Here is a 10,967-nt window from a genome sequence, read left to right on the forward strand (position 1 = left end):
GCATTACTGTATCTTGCCAAAAGATTAACAGCAAAGAAGATATCAAGTCTAGTGCATTAAGCTAAGTACGATAAAGTGCCTATCACACTTAGATAAGGAACTTTGGGTTCCAAAATCTCTTCATCAACCTTTTTTGGATGGAAGGGATCTGGTTTTTGATCTAGCGATCAAACAACCATAAGAGTACTCGAAGGCTTCACTTTATTTTCATTAAAGCGGCGCAACACCTTCTGGGTGTAGTTTGATTGATGTACTAAGATTTCATCTGAATGGTGCTCTATCTCGAGACTGAGATAGTATCGAGTCTTTCTTAGATCTTTCATCTTAAACTCCAACTTCAAGTGCACGATAGTTCTCTTGAGCTCTCCAAGAGTTCCGATGAAGTTCATGTAGTCGACATAAACTACAACAATCCCAAAATTGGAATGTGACATTTTAATGAACACGCAAAGGCATAGTTCATTGCTCACGTATCCCTGACTAGTCAAATACTCACTAAGACAGTTATACAACATTATTCCAGATTGCTTTAAACCGTAGAATGAACGCCTCAGTCAAATTGAGAGCGTGTTCTGGGGTTTGGAAATATTTGATCCAGTCAATGTAAGTCCTTTGGGAACTTTCATATAAATTTATGTACCAAGCTCCCCATAGAGATACGCAATTACAACATCTATCAGTTGCATACTTAGTTTTTCAGAAACTACCAAACTGATAAGGTAGCGAAAAGTAACCACATCTATAACGGGTGAATAAGTTTTATCATAGTCAATCCCGAAGCATTGTAAGAAGCCTTGTGCAATAAGATGATCATTGTAAAGCACAATTTCATTATTTTCATTACGCTTCCAAACGAAAACTCACTTATAGCAATGAGCTTCACATGTGAAGGAGTAGGAGATGCAATTCCAAACACCTTATGTTTCACAAGTGAATTGAGTTCGACTTAGATTGCTTGTTTCTAGTTTAACCAATCAGTTCTACGTCAACATTATCAACGAAACGAGGTTCAATGTCATCGCTCAACATGATCTCAATAGCTACTGCATATGATAAAGCATCGTGGATAATCATCTCATTTCTCCATGAAGGACATAAACTACACAATTGTAAAATTGGAATGTGACTTCTTAATGAACACGCAAGGGCATAGTTTGTTGTTCACATATCCCTGACTAGTCAAATACTCACGAAGACGGTTATACCACATTATTCCATATTGCTTTAAACCGTAGAGTGAACGCCTCAATCGAATTGAGAACATGTTCTGGGGTTTGGAGATATTTGATCCAGTCAATGTAAGTCCTTTGGGAACTTTCATATAAATTTTCGTATGAAGATCCTCATAGAGATACTCAGTTACAACGTCCATCAGTTGCATATTCAGTCTGTCAGAAACTACCAAACTGATAAGTTAGCAAAAGTAAGCACATCTATAACGGATGAATAAGTTTTATCATAGTCAATCCCAGGGCGTTATGAGAAGCCTTGTGCATTAAGACGAGCTTTGTAACGCACAATTTCATTCTTTTCATTACGCTTCCGAATGAAAACTCACTTGTAGCAACGGGCTTCACATGTGAAGGGGTAGGAGATACAGGTCTAAACACCTTATGTTTCATAAGCGAATTAAGTTTGACTTGGATTGTTTGTTTCTAGTTTGACCAATCAGTTCTACATCAACATGCATCAACAGAACGAGGTTCAATGTCATCGCTCAACATAATCTCAGTAGCTACTGCATATGATAATACATCGTGGATAATCATCTCATTTTTACACCAAACATCATCCAAGCTAGTACAATGGATCAAAATCTCTCGATTCTCGGGAAGTGGATTCGTTTCTTTAAGGACGCTTCCGTAATCTAGAATTTCCTCATGAGTTGGATAAAATGAGTATGCGACAATCGAATTCACGATAGGCTCAACAACCTGTGTCGTTGATTTCCTTTTCTGAGGGTGTAAATCCTTTGAACCAAGAAGTCTGCCATGCTTTTATATTGGGGCAAAGGATTGGGTAGCCGCTAATGTATATAGATCAGCCAAGTTAGCGTCCCAGGCCTCCAGGAGGGAAGTCCATCATACATTTGGTACATCCATCTTTGCAGGCACATTTGTAGCTGGAATATGTGATCTTGTCACTTGCACTAGATCTATGAAAGTACGTGGCATGATCCGAGCTACGCTCTGAAGATCTAATATGCTCTGCAATTTAGTTTCAGACTGAGCAGTACGAGAATCTAAAGGGACAAAGTAGGAGTCATCCATGATAATTCATGTCGTTCTTCATGAACAGTGACATTCTTATCTCCTCTTAACAATGAGAAGATTGTCTTATAGAAGTGACAATTTACAAAATGAGCGGTAGAAAAATCACCTGTTAAAGATTGTAATTAACGAATAATTGAAGGAGAATCATATCCGACATAGATTCCTATCATTCGTTGATGCCCTATTTTTGTATGTAAAGGTGGCGACATTAGCACATAGAACACACAACCTAAAATGCGCAGATGCGATATGTCGGGTTCATATCCGGTAACCATCTGAAGGGCGATATATGGCTGGGTCGCAACAGGCCTCAGGCGAACCAACATGGCTGCATGCAATATTGGATGGCCCTAAGCAACGATTGGGAGCTTGGTACATATAACCAACAACCGAGCAATCATTTGTAAGCACTTAATGAATGCCTCTGCCAAGCCGTTATGGGTGTTAACATGGAGTACATGATGCTCAACTTCAACCCCAACTGATATACAATCGTCATCAAAAGTTTTAGATGTGAATTCTCCAGCATTATCCAATCGAATAGATTTGATCGAATAATCAAGGTGGTGGGCTTTGAGCTTGATGACTTGAGCCAACAGTTTAGAGAATGTAGTTCCTTGTGGGCAACAAGCACACGTGTGACCAACGTTTGGAAGCGTCAACTAATACCATAAAATATCTAAATGTCTGCAAAGAGGGTGAATCCGTCCATAAATGTCCCCCTGAATCCTTTATAGAAAAGTAAAAGGATTCGAGAGAATCTCGTGATAAGAAGACTTAATAATAAGTTTTCCCATATAACAGGTTTAACATGCGATTCCTTGAATTGAACCTCAACTTCGGGGTTAGTGGATGCCCGTGTGAAGATTTTAGGATACGGCACATCGCTATTTGTCCAGCATGTTCCAAATGATCATGCCAAAGTGGCTCTCTGATAGGGGCATATTTATGCACCTTAGTTTAGCTTGTCTTGTGCATTTAAAGTGTTTTTCCTTAGTAAAGTAGTCTTTTAAGCTAGTTTTATGTATTTTCAGGATTTAAGGGCAAAGTATGCAAAAGGATGCATTTTGGAGCCTTTTGGAGCAAATTAGAGATTGGAATGGATATCATATGCTTGGAGCCAAGAGGATGGACGAAATTGAAGACTTGAAGATGATGATTCCTACTTAAACAAGGTTTCCTACTTGAAGTAGGAAAGTTAAATCCTAAAAGACCTCATGTTTGAGCAACATTGAGACTCCTATCTATTCTAAGTCACAAAACAAAGTCTCTTGCATCATCAAAGTCCTTGCCGTGTATCCCCTTTGTGTTTACCTTCCTTGCCGTGCAAGGAAGGGCCTTGTTTCCCATTCTATCATTTCAACCACATGCACTCTTCATCATTAAGCCATATATATTCTCCCATGGATTAATCACCCAAGCCATATAACAATCCCTTGCCGTGCAAAACCATCCATTCCAGCATGAATCCTTAAGCCGTGCATTTCATATCCATTTTCCACCTTTCCCACTTCATCATTGCAGCACATTCTCTTTCATATTCCCTCTTTAATCCACATGCATTCATCATCATTCACCCTAGTTGTCACTCACATGCATTTCCTTCATTATTTTAGCCACATGCACCCATAATCATTCACTCCCCTAGCCGTGACATGCATTCATCATTCAGCAACTTTTCCTAGCTGTTTTTCACATGCATTCCCTTCATTATTTCAGCCACATGCACCCATAATCATAAAGCCACATGCAATCTTAATCATTCAGCCACATATTCTCCCATTCTCCCAATAAAACCATGCATTCCCTCACCAACAAAGAGGACTTCCCTTTGTGCCGTGCACTCCCACTCCAGCTTTCCAGCATTCCACACCTTCATTCACCACAGAAATTCATCCATTCTCTCCCACTCCATTCATAGAACCCGTGCATAATTCATACACACTTCACACCATCTCCCAAAGAGAGCCGTGCATCACACATCCATTCCAGCCTTAAACCTATCATTCTACATCATCCATAATCCCCAAAACTCACCATAATCCCTTGTGCCGCAACAAAGAGGAGGAGAAGAGGCCTAAACGTTCATACAATTCAAGTTTGAGTTGTTGGAATTTTTAGGTGTTTCCTTTCCTCGATTTCAATGGTTAAATTTACTTATCTTTGTCTTGTACGCATGAGGAACTAAACCCCCCCTTGGCTAGGGGGGATTCGAAATACATGTTTATGCTTGCGATATGATTTGATTACTTCTAATTGTGTTTCATAAGTTGTGAATTCAATTTACTTATCTACGTGAATTACATTGATTTGTGTGTGTTGGTTGAGAGTGCACGCTTAATTATCATGCATAAATTGGATGCTAGGATATAAGGAAATTTCACCTAATCGTTATGGAATTATATTCACAAGTAGTAAAGGTTGATGATCTCAATCGCGTTAAGTAAATTCTTGGCATAAGTTTCATGCAATCATAGTAAGAAGTGCTTCGTCAATGCTTATGGTTTTCATAGAACTTAATGATTCTTGCTTGTATCTCTATTATGCAATCATGTAGGGGACTTGTGGGGAATGTTTTGGGTTGTCGTATGCAATCATCCAATTCAATAACGTTAGGAAAATCTGAGGGTTAATTAGTGCAATTCACGGTTAATCTGGGGCGTTGAGAATTCATGGTTTATTGAAAAGCAATTGGAAATCGTTTTATATGCAAGTATAACATGTGTGGAGATGAACGCCTTAGCTAGCTTCCCATCCATTCAATTCTATCACAATTTATCTTACAATCTGTTTTCTTTACAATCTGTCCATTTAATTTAATTTCGTCCAAACACAATCCCCCCATATTTTGTTGAGTCTTAGTCATTCAAATCTGTTTTATTTTGTGTCTTTAAGCATTTGGAGTCATAAACACTTTCAAATTCGTCCAAATCAAGTTCTAGTTTCTGTTTGAGTCAATTTGATTGTTTTAGGCAGTTTGAGTGTTTCAAATCTGTTTTGAGTCATAGTAGTCTTGTTAAGAGTCTTTAAGTTTAGTTTTTGTGTTTTTAAGTCAATTTATATTAGATTAGCACCCCTAGTTAATCCCCGGTTAGAACGATCCCTACTTACATCATTACTACAATTGTCACAAATAGGGTTTAATTTGTGTGCGTATAATTCTCGCATCACTCTCTATAGGGTGTATGGTTATAGTATACAGAACACTCGGGATACACTTCATCTTCTCTAGAATACACTTATGGCCATCTTCATAGGAAGTAATTCAACTCCATTTTCTACATAGGTTTCAACTTGGTAAGTATTGTCTCGAATGTCCTTGAAACTCAACAACGTTCTTCCAGAACGTGGAGACTAAAGTGCCTCATCAATGGTCAAGATTGTACCATTAGACAACATTATAAGTGCCTTAATGTATCCTTCGATTAGGTTGGATGGGCCTAAGAGGGTTGTCATAAGTGCATTCTTAGGTACGAAGCAGTGAAATAGATGCATTCACCCAAAATGGTTGGCGTGGTTACACTATATGCCAGACAACTAACTTTCCCACTAGTCATACCTACAAATAAAAATTAATTTGAATCGATCACATGCATAAAAGTTCTAAAAACAAATATCCATTCAAAATAATTTAAGTATTCAAGGACGGTAATTAAAAAAAAAACTTAATATCCAAAAACAAATCACCAACAAATAATTCAAACATAAAGAAAAATTGTTCAAACTTAAACCAAAAACAAGGGGGTTCGGCCACTTAGTTGAATTCGGCCTAGGGGTATAAAATTCAACTAAAAATAGTTCATAGACCCGGCAGTTTCTTACATAACACCGTGACATGACACGAAAATAATAGGTTTCAGGTCAACACGATAACTAATCGGGTCATTATCGGGTGACCCGTTAATAATGGGTTCTTAACGGGTATACACGTGGGTAACCCATTTCAACCCGTTAAGAAAAGTAAATTATAATTTTAAAGTTTAATTACTAAAAAATTTATTATAAAGTACAATAGCCATATTGTATATATTGGTATATTCTATATTAAATATATATATATATATATATTTGTATTATTATTCTATATAAGTTAAAAAAAAATTAAGTTTTATTCATTTATTTATTTTTATTATGAGAGTTTCTTATTATCATTAATAGGATAAATTTTACTTAACATGTTGTTGTCCAAAATTAAAATCAACTAGTACAGTATTAGTACAGGCAATAAGACATCCATACAAGTATGAAAAATATGAAAGAAAATATAAACACTTGTGATTCATCATTCCTCCACAAGTAAACAATGGTTATACTTACATTATCGTTTAGATTTTTAACACCCTCCAAACCGTCATGAATAGTGTTTTTTATTTGAGTGTAAAAGTAATAAAATTAATAATAATTATTGTAGAAGTTAAGGGTGGTTCGGTATGGGATCCCATACCGAAACCCTTGTCCCAATTCCCAAACCGAAATTTTTGGGAATGCCAAATTCAATACCAATCCCAAACCAAATTTTCGGGAATCCCGAAATAATTTCGAGATTTTGGGACAAATCGGGAATCCCGAAATGCTTTTGGGCTTTTGGACTAAAATTTGACATATTATGTTTTTGGGCTAAAATTTGACATATTATGCTTTTAGGCCCAAACTGCCAATTTGTTATTTCTACTAATTTGCCCACTGCCCACTGCACAAATTTGATATAATTTCATCAATTAAGTTTCAATCAACCCACTACCCATTTGTGCACAAAGTTTCAATAATAACAAAATTTCAATCTGCCCACTACACATGCATCATGCATGCAATAAAAATAAATTAGGTACCAAACCCAAAAGCAAAAATAATAGTTACAAGCCAAGGTTTTAAAATAAATAAAGTAACAAACTCAAAAGCAAAAATAATAGTTACAAGCCAAGGTTTTAAAATAAATAAAGTAACAAACCCAAAATCAAAAAAATTAGTTATGAGCCAAAGTTTCAATAATTAAGTTACAAACCAAAAGCTAAAAAGCAAAGCTTAAAGTCTATAAATATTGTTGGCCTCTTCGGCCCCTTCGTCCCCTTGATCTTGTTGATGGTTGTGGTTGCTCCCTTCTTGTTGGTACTTGTACTCTTCCCCTTGATGTTGATGGTTGAGCCCTTCCCCTTGCAATGGGTGGTCGTGGAGGTAGTGATTGATTTTGACGTTGTTGAACTTCAACTTGGAGTGGTCGAGGAGGTGGAGGTGGCATTTCATTTTCTTGTGTTGTATTCTCCTCACCTCCCAAATTAGCCATGCCTAAAACAATAAACCACAAATCATTTACATTGAATTATAGTCTAATAGATAATAAATACTAAGAAAATAAAAGAGGAAATTAAATTGTTTACTTACTTCTTTCTAAGCATTCAAGCTCCTTGTAGAAATGGAATTCGTCAAGTGTAGGCTCCTTGTAGAAACAAAATTCTTTTCCTCTAAGCCAATCACTAGTACACACTAAAGCCTCAACCATTTTAGGTGTTAAGGAAGTTCTAAAAGGATCAACAACTCTCCCACCAAGACTAAAGGCATTCTCACTAGCAACGGTGTTACTAGGAAGGACCAAAACATCCTTAGCAACTTTACTAAGAGTTGGATATTGAGCACAATTTCCTTTCCACCAATCCAAAAGATTGAAACCCTCATATGTTAGGCTTTGATGTGGATCATTGAAGTACATATCCACTTCATTGGCTATCTCATTTTGTTGTGCCTCCGCTCTCTTTCGTTGGATCTTCTTTGTCATCCTTGAAGCAACATTAATATCTACAATCACACCCCCCACATCATCTAGTACAACACTTAATCTTTGCTCCACATTTGAGGTAGCACTACTACTAGTACTACTAGTACTACTACTACTAAGGACCACTCCCTCCTTGTATGCATTATACAACTCGGTTACATAGCCTTTAACCCTTACTTTCTCCTCCCTTATTTTGTCCCATCCATAGCCGAGCACTTCTAGATTTGTCTCCAACATATCAAATTTGTACCTAGGGTCGAGTACTTGGGCTACAAAGAGAATAGGATTCACCTTTTCAATGTGACCCCAATATTTGTCAAACTTGAGCTTCATTGAGGTAGCCACACTTTGCAAAGTGGCATTAGAGGCGTTTAAAATTTGTTCTTGTATCTCCACTTGCAAGGCAATCACTGTGCTAAGTATTAAGTGTGACGTTGGAGTAAGGGTTGCACTCAATGTCAAGGTGGCATCATAAAACTTTTTAAGAAAGTGAGCAAAACTCATCGACCTTTCCCAATCATCCACCTCTGGAGGACCCACCCGCTTGGTCTTTGTTGTCACCCCATCAACCTCTTTCGAGACCTACTCTTTAAAGTAAGCAATAAAAGAGTCACACTCAAAGGCCATCTTAGAGAACACTTCTTTAAGCTTGAAAGCACTATTAAGCATCTCATATGTGGCATTCCACCTTGTGACAATATCAAAAGGGATACTTGACATCCTATCAAATCTCAACAAGACACAATATTCCCTAAAAGACTCCAACCTTGCCGGGGATGAGTGTATAAACTTCACACAATTTCCTATGGCATCAATTTCACAACTAAGCTCCGTCATTCCATCCTTAACTATCAAATTGAAGATGTGACAAGCGCACCTCATGTGCAAGTGAGCCCCATCAAGTAAAAGAGTACCATTTGACTTGAGTCTTCTTTTCATGTATGCAATGGCGGTGTCATTTGCACTAGCATTGTCAACGGTAATGCTAAACACCTTGTCAATGCCCCAATCATTCAAGCAAACCTTTAGACATCTTCCAATATCATCACCCTTATGAGAAGTAACTTGGACAAAGTTTAGGATCCTCTTATGCAACCCCCAATTAGTGTCCAAAAAATGGGCCGTGATGACCATGTAGTTTATCATTTGAATTGAGGTCCAAGTGTCGGTTGTAATACTCACTCTCAACCCCTCAATCACACTTTTTATTTAGCCTTCTCTTCAACATACAACTCCAAAACCACCGCCGCCACCTTATGCCTATTAGGAAGTTTGTATTTTGGATTCAAATCACGAATAAAATCTCGAAAGTCTTCTTGATCAACCACCCTAAAAGGCATCTCCGCTATTATAATCCACCTCACACATCTCCTATCAAGTCTTTTTTGATTGAAAGTGTGAGTGACAACCGGACCTCCCATCCTTGCTTGTGTCAATGTAGGTTGCTTCGGATCCACATTCTCAAAGAGACTAGAACCCGGGCATTTCCTCAAATGCTTAAGAATTCCCGTCGTCCCATGAATTATAGGGTGTGCCGGTACTAAGAGTTTGCAATGCTTGCATTCGGCCATGAAAGATTTCTCCCCATTATTATCAGTGATCGTTACCCTCTTAGCATCATTCCACGCCGGACTTGGACCCTTTCTCCTATTGCCCTTTTTCCGAGGAGGACCCTCCCATTGTCTCACTACTTCTTCTTCTTCTTCTACTTCCTCTTCCCCCTCTTCCCCCTCTTCCTCATCTTCTTCTATTTGTTCTAATGCAATATCCTCCTCCATATCCGGATCATCATCCCAACAATCTTCATAATAATCATTATGCAAATAATCTTGAGGTGAGGGAGTGCCTAGTTGAAGGGTACCACTAGGTTGGGTTTGTTTTCGTTTTCCTAATATCGAGACCATAGGTGTACTAGATTGGCTACTAGACCTGTCCATCCTAACAAATAAAATAACAATGCACATTAATATATCACAACCACAGTTCAGCATATATCCAAATTCCAATCAATAAATAAAATAAATGGTTCAAAAATCTGAGCATTCAACATAGAAAATATATGGTTGTGAGAAAAATAACTCAAAATATATAACAGAAATCAAAAGAAATCTGCCTATTCAATACTTTCATGGCATCTGCCCAATCTGCCAATTTGACATAGTTTCATACTTTGCTATCAAACATTAAGGCAAGACCATGTATCTAAGATTCTCAAAGCCAAAACAAAAATATTACCTGACGCAACGTGTGACTAATTTGAAGTTTGAACAGGTGGAAATAGATACATGTCAAAACAAATAATTAACATTGATTGTGGGAGGAGTTGAAAATGGGTGGTGTGAGCTAACTTTAGGAAAATGCAAAAGGTAGTTCCTTTCAAACCTGATTTCCTCCAACTTCTTTTGCTCCCTTTTCTTTAGATATTATTGTCTTGAAACTTTTCTGAAGCAGAGAATAAAAAATATTAGACCAGTTGCTTATCAATAAATAAACTAAGAACCCTGCTTAGTGCCATATAGAAAACACACACACATCTATATATTTTTTACGAGTACTTTGCTTTCTAGGGTAAACATAAATAGCTCCAGCATACAAGTCATCTAATCAAACTATCGGTCTACCAAACAATCTAGAAACAGGGACATCTTTTCTATGTGTAAATCACAGAGATTTCAACAGGAGTCGCTTACACTATGATGCCAAAGTAATCAAAAATTGTGTAGGGCAAAATCTAGAAAGCAAATGCAAGCGCAATGATACATGATCATGAATATTATAGTGGAAAAACTCAAGGCTTTGACGAAAGAAGAAAGAAAGGCAAACATGGCATCTGCCCATGGTTCAAAAATCTGAGCATTCAAAAAAGAATTACAGATAAAGATAGAGTTACAGATAAAGATGAAGATGGAAGAAATGAATGCTAA

The sequence above is a fragment of the Pyrus communis genome, chromosome 10 (assembly GCF_041283825.1).
Source record: "Pyrus communis isolate YQ-2024b chromosome 10, ASM4128382v1, whole genome shotgun sequence".
Lineage (NCBI taxonomy): Eukaryota > Viridiplantae > Streptophyta > Magnoliopsida > Rosales > Rosaceae > Pyrus > Pyrus communis.